Source organism: Myotis yumanensis, unplaced genomic scaffold (genome assembly GCF_028538775.1).
Source record: "Myotis yumanensis isolate MYYU_CA2020_CCGP unplaced genomic scaffold, mMyoYum1.0.hap1 SCAF_7, whole genome shotgun sequence".
Classification (NCBI taxonomy): domain Eukaryota; kingdom Metazoa; phylum Chordata; class Mammalia; order Chiroptera; family Vespertilionidae; genus Myotis; species Myotis yumanensis.
The window spans coordinates 55,842,872-55,854,063 of NW_027223758.1; the positions used below are offsets into that span (position 1 = coordinate 55,842,872).

Here is an 11,192-nt window from a genome sequence, read left to right on the forward strand (position 1 = left end):
TTGGTTCACAGGTTGGCCTTTCCTGGGCACCTTCAAGCCAAGCACAAGTAGTAGCCATCTCTAGATCACTCTGTAGCTTGTGCCAAGTGGCCCCAGCCAGGGCACAAGCAGTGGCTGACCTTGTACCTCCTGGGAGCCCCCTGAGCCAGGGTACCCAGTGAACAGCTTCAGACCATGCCAGATAACAGCCTTACCATCTCCACAAGTGACACACTCAAGGGTCAGACTCAAAGAGCACCAAAGCCCCACTGAAGCATGTCGTGCTCTGTAGGTTTGACTTCTGCACAGAGTTCCTCTGCTATAGTTGCAGCCAGTCATCACAGGTGATTTCTCTGGAAGTCAGTTCCTCCCAGTGACACCAACAGCAACCAAGTCTCAACTACAACAGGACAGGGCACACAACCCACATAGGGGAGCACCTGGAGCACCCAGCTCAGGTGACTGGGCAGGCTGCACCACTGGGTCCTACAGGACACCTACTACACAAGGCCACTCTACCACGTCTGGGAAACATGGCAGCTCTACCTAATACATAGAAACAAAGATAGGAAAGCAGCCCAAATACAGAGACAAAGAAACAGGTCCCAAGTGAAAGAACAGGAGAAACCTCCAGAAAAAGAACTAAATGAAATAGTGGCAAGCAAACTACCAGATATAGAGTTCAAAACAATGGTTATAAGGATGCTCAAGGAACTTAGTGAGAACCTCAACAGCATGAAAAATGACATAGAAACCATAAAAAAGAACCAATCAGAAATAAAGAATACACTAACTCAAATGAAGAATAATTGACAGGAAATCAACAATAGAGTAGATGAAGCCAAAAATCAAAACAGCTATTTGGAATATAAGGAAGCAAAAGACACCTAATCAGAAAAACAGCAAAAAGAAAAAAAGAATTTTAAAAAATGAAGATAATGTAAGAAGCTACTGGGACAATTTCAAGCATACCAACATTCACATCATGGGATGCTGGAAGGAGAAGAGAGAGAGAGCAAGAAATTGAAAACCTATTTGAAAAAATGACAGAAAACTTCCCTACCCTGAGGAAGGAAAGAGACATACAATTCCAGGAAGCACAAAGAAAACATGATGAACCCAAGGAGACGTGCACCAACACACATCATAATTAAAATGCAAAAGGTTAGAAACAAAGAGAGAATCTTAACAGCAGCAAGAGAAAAGCAGTTAGTTACCTACAAGGGAGCTCCAATCAGACTGTCAGCTGATTTCTCACTGAAACTTTGTAGGCCAGAGGCGAGTGGCAAGAAATATTCAAAGTGATAAAAAGCAAGGACCTATAACCAAGATTACTCTACCCAGAAAAGCTATCATTTAGAATCAAAGGACAGCCCTAGCTGGTTTGGCTCAGTGGATAGAGCTTAGGTCTACAGACTGAAGAAGGGTCCCGGGTTTGATTCTAGTCAAGGGCATGTACCTCAGTTGCAGGTTCCTCCCCAGCCCGGGCCCTAGAAACTAGAATCAAACTAGAATCAAAGGACATATAAAAAGGTTCCCAAACAAGAGAAAGCTAAAGGAGTTCATTACCACCAAACCAACATTACGTGAAATGTTAAAGGTCTTTTTGAAGAAGAAGAAGAAAAAAAAAAGATAAAAAATATGAACAGTAAACTGGCAATAAATACAAATCTAACAACAATCGAATCTAGCCCAGCTAATGTGGCTCAGTGGTTGAGCATCAACTTATGAACCCAGGAGGTCAGAGTTTAATTCCCAGTCAGGACACATGCCCAGGTTGCAAGCTCAATTCCCAGTAGGGGGGCATGCAGGCAGCAACTGATCAGTAATTCTCTCTTATCATTGACTAGAGGCCCGGTGCACAAAAATTTGTGCACTGGCGGGGAGGGGCGGGAGAGTGTCCCTCAGCCCCACTTGAGGCCTCTCACAGTCTGGGACCCCTCAGGAGATAATGACCTGCTGGGTTAGGCCCGCTCCCAGGTGGCAGAGGGCAGGCCCAATCCCTAGGTGCAGCCCCTGGTCGGGCTCAGAGCAGGGCCGATTGGAGAGTTGGGGCACCACCCCCTGTCATGCACAGAGCAGGGAGGACCGGGAGGTTGCGATGCCACCCTCAGTCACGCTCATGGTAGGGCCGATTGGGGGGTTGGGGCACCGCCCCCTGTCACACTCAAGGCAGGGTCAATGGGGAGGATGCAGCACCACCCCCTGTCACACACAGAGCAGGGCCGATCAGGAGGTTGGGGCGCTGCCCGCTGTCACGCACAGAGCAGGGCCCATCAGGGGGGTTGGGGCTCCATACCCTGTCATGCACAGAGCAGGGCCGATCAGGGGGTTGGGGAGCTACCCCCTGTCACGCAGAGTAGGGCTGATAGGGGAGTTTGGGCACCACCCCTTGTCACACACAGAGCAGGGCAGATCAGGGGGTTGGGGAGCTCCCTCTATCAGGCACAGAGCAGGGCCGATCAGGGGGTTGGGGCACCTTCCCCTATCACACTCAGGGCAGGGCTGATGGGGAGGTTGCGGCTCTACCCCATCACACACAGAGCAGGGCCCATGGGGGGGTTGGGACGCCGCACCCTGTCACACACAGAGCAGGGCCGATCAGGGGGTTGGGGAGCTCCCCCCATCAGGCACAGAGCAGGGCCGATCAGGGGGTTGGGGCGCTGCCCCCTGTCAAGCTGCTCCAGGGGCCAGGAGTCCTCGCGGCTCCGCTGATCCCAATGCTGGGAGGCCTCGCTGCTCTGCTTGACACCAGGGCAGTGAGGCCTCGCGGCTTTGCTGATCCCGGGGTGTGAGGCCTCGCAGTTCCGCTGATCCCGGTGCTGGGAGGCATATTACCCTTTTACTATATAGGATAGAGGCCTGGTGCACGGGTGGGGGCCAGCTGGTTTGCCGTGATGGGTGTCCCGGATCAGGGTGGGGGTCCCACTTGGGTGCCTGGCCAGCCTGGATGAGGGGATGATGGCTGTTTGCAGCTGGTCACACCCCCTTCAGGGTGGGGGTCCCCACTGGGGTGCCTGGCCAGTCTGGGTGAGGGGCTGAGGGCTGCTTTCAGGCTGGTGGGCGACTGAAGCTCCCAACCTCTCCTTTTTTTTCTTTTTTTCTTTTTATTCTGGGATTTATTTACCTTCTATGGCTGTCACTGGAACTGAGAGCCGGCTTTAGCTCTGAGGCTTGGCTCCATCTCTGAGACCTCGGCTGCTGATCTGGGTTTGTTTGTGTTCTATAATTGAAACACTGTTTCAGCTCCAGCTCTGAGGCCCGGCTGGCTGAAGCAGGTTTCTGGGGATTCTTTAGCTTCTATAATTGCAACATAGTTGCTTAGAGTGCAGATCAGAGCCCAGCAACGGCAGGCGGGGAACCTTGGCTTCCTCCATCACTGGAGCAAGCAAGCCTCCTGTTCGCTTCAGCTGCCTGGCTGCCGGCCGCCATCTTGGTTGGCAGTTAATGAGAAGGGTACCGAAGTTACGGTTAATTACCATGTTTCTCTATTATTAGATAGGACTAGATGCCCGGTGCACAAAAATTTTTGCACTGGCAGTGGGGGCATGTCCCTCAGCCCCACTGTGCCCTCTCACTTAGGTTGCTTCTGTGTAAATAATGATGTAATGAACAAATAGAAGCATGTGTCTTGTCAAATTAGTGTTTTGGGCCTGGCTGGCGTGACTCAGTAGTTGAGTGTTGACCTATGAACCAGGTGGTCATGGTTTGATTCCCAGTCAGGGCACATGCCTGAGTTGTGGGTTCAATCCCCAGTTTGGGACATGCAGGAGGCAGCTGATCAATGATTCTCATCATTGATATTTCTCTCTCTCTCTCTCTCTGAAATCAATAAAAATATCTTTTAAAAAATTAGTGTTTTGGGTTTCTTCGGCCATATACCCAGAAGTGGAATTGTTAGGTTCTTCTTTGTCTGCTGTTATAGCCTTTGTTTTAAAGTGTATTTTGTCTGATATAGGTATTGCTATCCCAGCTTTTTAAAAAATTTGCATTGGCATAAAATATCTTTTCCCACCCTTTTATTAGGATAAAAGGTTTTTTTAAAAATATTTTTACACAAATATTAGAAAGAAAGTTAATTTTAATTTGGAAACAAAATATTCTATGCATTAAAAGTGGTGCTTAAATATTATTTTCAGATAGTTACAGGTTGGGCAAAAGTAGGTTTACAGTTGTGAGTATGTGAAACACTTTATTCTTGTATTATTATTTATTTATTAGTAATAAATATAACCTGTATGTCTTTTTCCATCTGAATAGCTCTAAACCTACTTTTACCCATCCCTGTATATGTATTTAATGTTCCTTCTCTGTGATAAACCGAGAATGAAAAAAGATACTGAATCGAAGAATATGGTAAATAAATAAATAAATAAATAAGTAGGATCAGAAGACCTGAGAGACAAAGGGAAATTAAAGATGATAGGAACACTTCATTCCAGTTCCTTCAAATATTATCCTTGTTCTATCTGTCAGATTAGCAACAACATATAAATGTTGTTCAGTTTTAGGCTGTAGGTTGATCTACTAAATGAAGCTATAAATAAATTTCCAGGAAAATGTAATAGATTGGCCTACTCTACATTGTACCCTGTAAATTTTATGGAAGAAATTATCCCTCCTTAAGGAAAAGAATAAAATGTTGTTCTGTTTCTAACTTAGTCACTCTAAATCACCTTGGAAGCAGAGGTTTGTCAAATAGATGTTCCCCAACAAAATGAATTGCAAAGAGGCTGAACTGTTTGATTGAAATAAGAAGATGAAATTTTCAATTATTTGCTAAAGCTGCATTCACGGCATAACAAAAAGCATTATTGCCACAAAAGGAATACTTTCAAGACTCAGTGTTCTTTCACTAATATAAATAACTCCATTTTGGCAGTTCAGGTCATTTGGAATCCAACAAAGAACAGAACATTGTCAGTAACATCGGGCTGTAATAGAAAGACAGCAAGGTCAAATTTTCTTCTTTGAAGCACTGACTTGGATGCTTATGTGATGTTCCTAGGATTAGTCACCTGGAGTGTTTCAGTTCTTTTCAGCATGTAAACTTTCTTAGATTAGTTCAAATTTGCAAGGAGTTTCTATCAGGGGTTCTTTCTTGGGGTTTTATGCAGAGTAGATTTTAAATGGAATTAGTCTTTTTCCCCCCTAAGAGTTGAGGAATCCAGAACTTGGGCAGGTTGAGTAGGGAGACCAGGAAGAAGGCTGTTGTGCCCAGCCAGTGTGGCTCAGTGGTTGAACATCAACCTATGAACCAGGAAGTCACAGTTCCATTCCCAGTTAGGGCACATGCCTGGGTTGTGGACTCAATCCCCAGTAGGGGGTGTGCAGGAGGCAGCTGATCAATGATTCGCTCTCATCAACATCGATGTTTCTCTCTTTCTGTCCCTCTCCCTTCCTCTCTGAAATCAATGAAAAGAAAGAAAAGAAAGAAGGTTGTGATCACGCAGTAGGTTGGGCCAGGGTAGTAGCAGAGGAGGTAAAGAGTAATAGATGATTAAACATATACTTTGGACCAATAGACTTTGTTAAAAAGAAAAGTCAAGGATGTCGACCATATTTTGGATTAGAATAATTAGGAGTGGAGCCATTTACAAAGCTGGTAAACTGAGAGATCTGAAAAGAAAAATAGAAGTTAATATTATGTGTCTCTTCCTGTGCATAAGAAATTTTAAAATACCCTCAAGTCTTTGCTTTTGAAAGCATGTTCTCATTTTTTCCCTTGGTACAGTATGATTTTGGTGTATTCTTCATACCTCTTAAATTATTTAATGCTTTGAAAGTTCTACCGATAATAATAATAAATGATAAAATATTCACTACTAACTCATTTCAAATGAGTTTATCTTTTGTGAAGATTAGAAAAAAATTTTTAGACAATCTTTTCAGCCTTTCCCCAAGTTCCATGATTTTTCAAATAAATACAATGCTTTTAAAAATCATTTTTTTAGATAGTCACTATTAGTTGGTCTGGCAATGCTAAGCTAACTCATATAACATTATTTAAAGGAGGTCGAGGGGAGGGAGAAAGACTACTTTGTTTTTTTTTCCCTTTATCGATTAAGGTATTACATATGTGTCCTTATCCCCCATTGCTCCCCCACCCCCACCCCCACTCATGCCCTCACCCCCCTGGTGTCTGTGTCCATTGGTTAGGCTTATATGCATGCATACACGTCCTTTGGTTGTTCTCTCCCCCTTACTCCCACCCTCCCCTACCTTCCCTCTGAGGTTTGACGGTCTAATGGATGCTTCTCTGTCTCTGGATCTGTTTTTGTTCATCAGTTTATGTTATTTATTATATTCCACAAATGAGTGAGATCATGTGACATTTATCTGAGAAAGACTACTTTAAAATTTTTAGATGTTCATTCATTCAAACAAAAGATAATAGTGACCTCTAGTGTTCATTGAGAGTATCTGAAATTTACCGGACCTACAGATATTGAATGTAGCATAGAAATGAATGAGAGGGAGACAAGTGAAAGAGGTCATTGTAGCAACTATCGTAATGATTAAAATGGGTGCATAATTTCTGAGAGCTCAGAGCCCCTAATCTGGTTTCAGAAATTAAGGAGTAAAATCCTGAAGTAACTACCTCCTGAACTGATACAAAAAGGGGGAAAAAATCACAGGTGTCAGTGTGGGAAGAGCATTGCTGTCAAAAAACAAACAAAAGAAAACAGCAGCATGAGTCAAGGTAGAAAACCAAGTAATGAATTATATTGTGGGACAGTTTCAACTGCACCAGCATAAAACGAGGGGCAGTGAGTGTCAGGAAGGGAAACAGGAGAGGGAGGCAAAGCTAAGATCAAGCAGAGTTTGTACTTTCTACATAACAGGAAGCCAGCCTTATGATTCATGTAGAGATCTGGCAGCCCTTGGGGGGAAGGGGAATAAGTAGCGACTAAAGTTGGATGTTATTGTAGTAGATCATGTAAAAGTAAGAAGAGAAGATGGATTTAATAAATAATTGGAAGACAAAATCAATAATTGGGCTTGATGGCTTGATTGTGTATAAAACCTAACGGCAAGGAGAGAGTCAAGGATGTCACCTTTTTTTAAAGGTCAGATAGATTGTATGTTCATCAATTAATGCTTTTAAATTATAAGAAAAACATATGGTTAGTAGGAAAGATGACATGTTAACTTTGAGGTGCATGGGAAATAGTAATGTGTAAATGCCAACAGGTAATTGGATTTCCTGTTTTTGATTCTTTAAGAGATATGAATTAAGAGATATGAATTTACTTTTATCCGCATAGAGATGGTTGCTGAAACAATAAAAGTGGATAAGATTTCCCAGGAAGGGGTATCTATATAATAAAATCCCAGCAACCATCATGGTGGAACGACCAGAACAACCAGTTCCTATGACGCGCAGTGACCACCAGGGGACAGATGCTCAATGCAGGAGCTGCCCCTGGTGGTCAGTGCGCTCCCACAGGGGGAGCACCGCTTAGCCAGAAGCTGGGCTCATGCCTGGTGAGCACAGTGGCGGTGGTGGGAGCCTCTCCGGCCTCCGCTGCAGCGCTAAGGAGCTGCGAGCCAAGCAGTAAGGAGCTAGGGGTCCCAGATTGCAAGAGAGATGTCCAACTTCTGGGTTAGGCCCAATCAGCCCTAAACTGACAGTTGGACATCCCCTGAGGGGTCCTGGATTGCGAAAGGGTGCAGGCTGGGCTAAGCCCCCGCCCCCCCCCCCCCCCCCCCCGCCACACACACAAATTTCATGCATCGGGCCTCTAGTATAGTATACAACAAAAAAGAACAATTTTTCAGGGTTGGATTTGTTTAGAATATATTAGAAAGAAAGGGTCATTCTCACTTCTGCAGCACATATACTAAAATTGGAATGATACAAAGAAGATTAGCATGGTCCCTGTGCAAGGATGACACGCAAATTCATGAAGCATTCCATAGTTTGCGCTGTGCTTGGATGGGGCTGGGAAGGAATATGAGTCAAAGCACAATCAATGAGTGGCACTCAGCAGAATTGTGACCTTTGCATTATAAAGATATACATGTAAGGCCAAAAAAGAAAGGAAGGAAGGAAGGAAGGAAGGAAGGAAGGAAGGAAGGAAGGAAGGACCCAATTTATTCAATATCAAAGTATAATTCAATGAAAGAATCAATATTTCCAGAGTTGCCTTTTGAGGTCTATCTATACAAATACTATTGTAGTATCAAATGAATATATATTATATTTATTTACTATATTAATCAGGACTCCTTCAGCAAATAAATAAATAAATAAATAAATAAATAAATAACTCTACATAAACTAGCATGAGTAAAAGACTTCCTTACCATGCAAACTGAAGTCTCAGGGAATTGACTACTCCAGGCACAGCTGAATCCAAATGCCATGTCTTTAGTGGGCTCTCTCCACGTCTAGAAGGTACTTGAGTATGTGTTGACTTGATTTTCACACAGAGGCAAAAAAAAAAGATTGTGGGATGAATTTGCATGTAACACTAATGACAACTGAGGAAAAAAACAACTCTCTTTCCCTGCAGTGTCTCATACCCACCTCCCTAAAAGAACTCTGACTGGTTTGATGTTGATCAACCAATCACTGTGCCCAGAAAGATGATATATTCTGATTGATCACTCTGGGTTATGGCACACGGTGATAACAGTAAAGCCATATATGTATTAGGCAACCCTCTGAGAATTACATGGAAAGGTTGTTTCCTCCAGGGACTCATACTTTAGTAATTAAAATAAGTAGTTGAGTATGAGAAGAACATAGATGCTACAATATAAGCAAAGACTATGAAAGGAATATCTTCTCATGGGAGAAAGCTTCTTGAAAGTCATTTTATTTCAGGGTGTCCTGCCTAAAGAAGTTGGTGTCCTTCATCCTTAAACCACATACACATCTATCCAGGAGTGAGAAAGCTAAGGAAGTGGAGTGTTGTAGGCCTGGATCATGCCAGTGAGGTAAGCCAGCAGATAGACACCATTTGTAAGCTACAGAATACCTCCCTCAGACTGCTTTAATAGCTTAACAATGACTTAATAGCTATTTGGAGAGCAGAAGAAAGGGTCAGTGTATGTGCTCAATATATAAGATTGTGCTCTGGAGTCTATTGCTGCATTTACATCAACGGTCCCAAATCACATTACTCTCTGATAGATTTTCCCAGTTCACCACCAATAAAATATTCAGCAGTGTAGCTTCTGCCTTTTGCCATGGACTATCTTTGTTTCATCGGCCAACACAATAGCATCCTAATTGCCTACAGGTGGTGGGCAAGCCAGTCTCAAGTCTGTATCTCACTGCCTGTTTTCTTAGACCACTTCTGATTTTACCTGTGTTATTCCAGGTGCCCCCTCAAAGCAAACACTAAGACTGGATTGAATATAAAGGCTTTTATTGAGGAAAATGTTTCATACAGCCATCATATCACACTGCAAGTCTGACCTACAGTGAAAGAGAGAAGGAAGGAAAGTTAGGTGTCATTTAGTCTAGGAAAGTGCGGAAAGGCCAACAAGGAGTCATCAACACAAAGTGAGTCACCAGAGGATTCTTTAGAACCTGCCACTCTCAGAGTAGCACTGGCAGCAGCCTGTGGGGAGTGTGGCCTTAGCACAAACATGGTGATGATTTCACAGTATGGCAGCTCACAGCCTCAGTCAGTTATGCTTCCAGTAGCTTGTGGCCTGAGAGGCAATTCTCATGACCACCCTGATCAGTGAACTCGTAGAAAGACCATTACATTCTGCAAAGTGAAGGGAAATAAAATTTCAAATAAAGAACAGTCGCTCAGAGATCTTTGGAACATTTTACGTGATCTAACACACATATAATTTGAATACCAGAATGAGAAGAGAAAGAAATTGGGACAAAAAAAGAACTAGGAAAAAAATAGTTGAAATTTTCACAAATTTGTGGAAATAACTCACTTACCTATCCAAGAAGCTCAACAAATTCAAAGCAAGATAAACACAAGAATATCACTAGCCCAACTACCAAAAATTAAACTAAATAAATTACATTGAAGGCAGTCAGAGAAAAACATTACATATAGAGGAACAATGATATATAATGCATTGAGTTATTGAAATGACATTTTATGAGAAGCAATGGATGCCAGAAAACAATAGAAAACCATCTTTAAAGTGCATCTGGAGCATTCATCAACATCGTCACATGCTAATCCATAAAACAAGTCTCATGAAATATCAAAAATATTGAAATTTTAGAGTATGTTTCCTGACCACAATGGAATTAAAGAATAGAAACAATTAAATTGTCTTTATTTCCAGATGATGTGATTGTTTATACAGAAACATCAAAATGCAGAAAAATAAACCTAGTAGCCACAAAAATTTATTGCTGTTTACTGGCAAATAATTGGAAAATGAAAATTTTAAATATCATTTACAATAGCATTAAAAATATAAACTATTTAAGAGTAAATTTTCAAAAATTGTACAAAACTTCAACAGTGATAAATACAAAATATTAATAAGAGATATTAAAGAAAATTTAGGCCCTGGCCAGGTGGCTCATTTGGTTGGAGCATCATCCATGCACCAAGGGTTGTGGTCTATTCTTGGTCAGGGCATAAACTTAGATTGCAGTTCAATCCCTAGTTGAGGTATGCACAGGAGGCAATCGATGTTTCTCTCTCACATCAATCTTTCTCTCTTTCCCTTCCTTTCTCTCTAAAATCAATACAAAAACATGTCCTTGGGTGAGGATTTTTTTTTAATCTAAATAAGTGGGAACTTATATCACGATCATCAGTTGGGAGACACAATCTTATTAAGATTAGTAGTCTTCCAAAAATGATCCGTAAATTCAACACAATTCCAACCAAAATCCTAACAGACTTTTTCTAGAAATTGACAAGTTGACTCTAAAGTTTTTCTGGAAATGCAAAAGACGTAGAGTAACAATCTTGGAAAAGAAAAACAAAGCTGCCCTGGCTGGTGTGGCTTAGTTGGTTGGGCATTGTCCTGTGCACTAAAAGGTTGCCAGTTCGATTCCTGGTTGCAGGCTCGATCCCTGGTAGGGAGCGTGCAGGAGGCAGCTGATTCATATTCTGCTCTCACATTCATGTTTCTCTCTCTCTCTCTCTCTCTCTCTCTCTCTCTCTCAAAAACAAAAACGATATAAAAAAAAGAACAAAGCTGGAAGCCATATACTACCTTATCACAAGACTGTTTAAAGTGGTAGTAATTAAGACTGTGGAAATGAC

General features: G+C 42.3%; 1 non-coding gene across 1 annotated transcript; it reads left to right on the forward strand.

The window, feature by feature from the left end:
• Nucleotides 1-7,799: 7,799 nt before the first annotated feature.
• LOC139014711 (U6 spliceosomal RNA) lies at nucleotides 7,800-7,906 on the forward strand. Its single transcript, XR_011472276.1, has one exon. It is a non-coding gene; the product is annotated as a U6 spliceosomal RNA (small nuclear RNA).
• The last annotated feature ends 3,286 nt before the right edge of the window (nucleotides 7,907-11,192 follow it).